The sequence below is a fragment of the Bidens hawaiensis genome, unplaced genomic scaffold (assembly GCF_021521415.1).
Source record: "Bidens hawaiensis isolate Kalapana, Puna unplaced genomic scaffold, B.hawaiensis_p1.1 tig00077512_1, whole genome shotgun sequence".
Lineage (NCBI taxonomy): Eukaryota > Viridiplantae > Streptophyta > Magnoliopsida > Asterales > Asteraceae > Bidens > Bidens hawaiensis.
This window is the reverse complement of record NW_027503351.1, coordinates 9,877-15,091: the sequence shown is the minus strand read 5'-3', so window position 1 is coordinate 15,091 and position 5,215 is coordinate 9,877.

The window sequence follows — 5,215 nt, the reverse complement described above, 5'->3', positions numbered from 1 at the left end:
GGTCCATGTCAGATAGCAGGCTAATTTAGCCGGTCACCTCGTCTCATGATACGATTTATTCGAGACATCCGTTAATCTCCCAAGAACACAATAGAAGAAGAGAAATGAAACCCAAAATAATAATTCTTTCTTATTCATTATGAAACCATCGAAACATTAAATAGGAGCAAACTAAGACTTCAAATCCAAATCAAGCACAATTAAAAATAAACATATAATTATATTTAACTATTAAACTTATACCGCAAGATTTTTGATAACCACTGTTAATCCAAATAGGAGTTTGCATGATTGTATCAACTACCCAGCCCTTAACAAGAAGCTCGTTCTCAAGTTGTGATTTATCCAAGGTGGTCGCCATTCGAATCTCCCACGAGTATTTGGGCTATTCTCAACACAGCACCATGGTGACCACCATTTGAGTCTTCCTGTGTTATCCGGGCCAATTTCAATGGACCACTACAGGGGACGCCACATGGTCACCTTGTTGCACCTTTTAACAATGTCAATTAAGTTGTAACCGACGCAAATTTCTTATTCGGGCGGAACAAGTTCAGGGTTGGTGTTACACACAAACGGTATAAGTGACAAAGATGGTTGTAGTGGTGACTCGGATGGTAGTGTGGGTAGGGATTAATCAGAGTGTTGATTGTAATATCTTCTAGATGTTGCGGTACCAGTACTTTTAATAGCCGTGATGTTTTTGGAGGGTGGTGGATTGGAATTGAATGTGATGTTTTTTTGTGAAATTAGAACAGATTATTAAGGATATGGGATTGATGGTGGTGCTAATAAAATATGGCCCACGATCAAAACCGATGTCTATTCGTTGAATTGGGATCATTGAAGTGCATGGGTGATGCTTATTACCACCAGCTTCATCGATAGGTTGGTGTGGACTTCCCTTATTTGATGCCAAACAATAAGTACCAGCAGGTATTTCCAAAACTAAATCTAATATCAACTTAGGAGTAGAAATAGTGACAGAACCATATTGATGCACGTACGATTGAATATTAGCAATCGCATTCCCAAACTTAATCAAACCAGAAATATGAGGAGAAATGGTCAGATTTAGTGCGATAGAAAACCTTAGATCTAGATTATCCCCATCGTTGAAATCGACAAGTTTAGGTATTGGATCGGTTGTAGGTTGTGAGGAAGTTAGATCCTCATCTTAATCGTTGATGCAAGGCAATGAGGAATTAGGTTTAACGACACCAAATTACCATCGATCTGATGTTGTGAAATTGGATCAACAAAAATATCCTGGAATTGATTAAGCATTGACGTGTTGAAATCATTCCAGGTGATGAAGTTTAAACTCCGATGCCGGCCATTGAACCACTAGAATGGTTCATCATCGTATAATTCAATCACATAAGAAAACCGTTCGTCATCATAGATCGCGTAAAAGAGAAAATACCGTTTGGATTGAGAGATCCATAGGGTGAGATTAGATCCCATGAAACGAGGTAATCGTGGATGTTCCCATAAGATTTCTTCTAAAGCCATCTAGGCTAAGGGTCAATTGTCACACCTTCAAATTTCAACTAACGGGGTTTTACCGTGAGGCGCGTGACATAACAGGTGAGTTCATACTCCTTAGTGTACCTAGCGACAGAGGCAAGTAAAAATACTCAAGGGGTCAACACGAGGTTGGTGAGTACATAAGTTATATCAAAAGGTAGTATAAGTAGAATCTGAATATATTAGGGTAGCTAGCCCATTTACAAGCTAAGCAGTTGAACTAAAGCTGAATGTATGTATGCGTTCTTACAAGGTCTATCACCAACACTGGGTTATCCAGTAAGGTAAATAAAACACCCGTCTTACGACATCCAAGTCATGCTAGCATGACTAGCCGGGGTGGGGTTTGTCAATCCCAGTAGTACTACTCAATATTACCCAGTGATCCCGTCCTATCAATTCAAAGTATGTAAGGACTTTATGTGATATAGAGGGCATCCAATTAAAACTTGTGATATATAAGAATATACAAATATATAAAATGAGTCATTGAGTTTTCTCCCAGAAAACAAGTATATGAATATGACTGTATTTTCTCCATGAAAACAATTATATGAAGATGTTTTGTGTTTTCTCCCTGAAAACAAGTATATGAAAATGTTTGTGTTTTCTCCCAGAAAACAAATAGGAAAATGTATGAACTCACCTGGTGACGCGTGTAATAGATTTTTCTCAAAATCAAAAGAATGTACTTATTCGCTAACCATTACCTGATGCAAGTGCTTAAGTTATGAGAGTGTGTTGAACAAGCTAGACCCGACGGATCGTTGGTGATATAATTATTGTAAATAGTTTTAACTTGTTCTAACATGCATCCTGTATCACACCATGATTAAACCATCAAGCAATTACCATATAATTCAATTTCTGATCAAGTAGTTTTTGAGACAGATTTTAGAATGTGAAACTAGATTTTATTAACTATGAATACAATGGAAACAAATTCTACAATTTCTACCACATAAGCATGTATGGAGTAGGTTTCTCAAGCAAATTTGATTATATTTTTCTCATGTATACAAAATTCATAATAAATCAATCATTGCAGATATGTACAAATAGTCATCAGATTACACAACAAAAGTATTGACTTGGTTAAGCCACAATACTAATCCAAATCAAGAAAGGCCAATTGGGTTAGAATCCTAACTCAAATTTGAAGTTCTAGAAGTGTAATCAACACATTTGGCTTTGTCAATCTCAAGTTATGATACCGGGAATCAAGTTTAGAAAACCCTTTCCTGTAGCAACCTTGACACATAATTTTGTAAATTCACAAAAGCTATCTTCTGTATGTCCAAAAATTACAAATAATAACTTTCTAGAAACTAGACTCGAATTAAAATATCATGGAAACAAGAGTCAATAAAAAAATCAATTATCATCAAGTTACATACCAAAAAATAGACGAGAATGAATCTATCAACAAACTGTCGTCAACAAAACTCAAACCTTAACATGTTTACGGCATCTCTAGTCTTCTAATTCATCATTTAACATCATAATCATCAATATTACAGAACTTTGGACATTTAAAGTTTATCAAGAACTCATCAAAACATGAAATTGATACATAAAACGTGCCAATTAACGTTAAGAATGGTGAGAATCACTCAAGGACACCACTAATTGCAAGAATTAAGCTTGAATCGAAGGATTTGTGTGTGTCGGGTGTGAGGCCGACGTCCATGGAGGGATGGGGGCTGAAGGTCGACGGGTTATGGGTGGGGATTAGGGTTGGTTATTTTATTAATATTATAATTAATTATATTTGCAAGAATGACCCTTTTGAATGTGTTTCGGCTTAAAACAAACTTTTTAACATTAAACCAGATTATAACGAATCGTTACGACTAAAACATTTAACCCGAGTGTAAAAAAATTAACTCTCGTTATTTTGTAGATAATGTTTTGTAAAAGTCGTATAAGTTATGCGTTATCGATCACAATTTCATGAAACAAGCTATGAACTAAACACATAATCATTAGCACGCATTATACGTAGATAATATTATAAGTATATGCTCAAGATATTATTTTCATATTTCACCAACATTCAAGCCAGGCTCGTATGATTCGGTAATTCCCCAATTTACCGTTACGTGAATGTTTGTGCAGGAACCGACACACGTACTTTATTAATCCTAATTAAGTGAAATGCATGAATCAATGTTTGAGTTAATGGAGTTTGCGTTAACGGTGTTAACTAGAAAGTGCCGGGTGCCACACAATCCCCTTGTTGAAAGAATTTTCGTCCCGAAAATTGATATGTGTCGCAAAGTAAATCAGCAGACTCATCGTCTATATATATGATCAAAAGCTAATGATTGGTAAGTGTTGCAAATGTTTAACAAATTTTTTTTCCGATTGTCACATCAATGAAAGCACCAATTGATAAGGTTTGTTCGAGATAACCGTTAATCTTCCAAGAACACAAGAGAAGTAGAGACACTAGACCCATAATAATAATTCTTTGCTATTTATTATGTAAATATCGAAACATTAAATAGAAACAAAGTACGACTTCAAATCTAGATCAATCGCAATTAAAAATAAATAGATAATGATATTTAAATATTAAATTTATTTCGCGAGATTTTAGATAACGACGGTTAATTCAAATAGAAGTTTCCTGCTATTATCTCACATACAGAATTAGCTTACGGATAATGAGTCAAGGTGATTAGAAAAATGAAACATTCAAAGAAAACAATTGTTACAAGGATTTTGGAACAACTTAGGTAAGTTCGACTTCTACTTATATTGATGATAGCTCACTTTAGAATTACAAAGAGGTAATAAATAATAAGATTATTAGAAACGTATAATAAAAAATTTTGAAAAAAAATCTGAACACAAGTTTTTAAAATATAAAATACAAGATCTTGAAAAAGAAAATTTACATATTGAAAATTTGTCCTTTAATTGTGGCTTAGTAGCAAAAGGCTTGAGTTTTTTAATGGAGACAAAGTTTGATTCCCATTTGTGACACTTTGGGTAGATATTGCCTTGTGTGGTTGTCGGTCTGAAACCCGAGCCCACCCGGGTTTTAGTCCCGTCGTGTGTTACGTCAGAGAGTTTTGCTCTTATGGTGGCACAACGATTGTCAAGTGGCAGCCCCCAATATGGTTTTTCGGGGAATACCCAAGCGAAACCAAAGACAGCGTGGACCCGGTTAAGACAACATAGTCTGGCCAAAATTGACAACGAAGCTTCAAATTGAAAAATGTAATGGACTAACACACAAGAAAGTTAATCTTCTAAATAAAGATATCGAAAATTTTAGGTGATAACTCTCAAAAACTCAACAAAGCAGTGGCACCAGTCTACGCCTTTTATAAATAATCTCCTTTTAAATTCCCCCCTATATATGTATTATCTTGCAAAATGTAATCTTTTGTCTTTTCAAACAGGAATTCAGCCCACACACGAGCCAACCTGTTGTACGCCTGAATTTTGTAGCACATGTACATTATTAAGTGATCTCGACTTCTAAGCACATCTCATATTAGACATTACCATGTATTCTATCGACCATCAGTATAATATTTAGAATTTAAGAGCTTTTCTATTAATAAACATCCAAACTGCATGTTATGCGTGAACAATTGGCATTTTTGCACTTTTGCCAAGACCAAACAAACTCATATAACAAAAAAAACTTTCGATTTATGACTCGCTACTA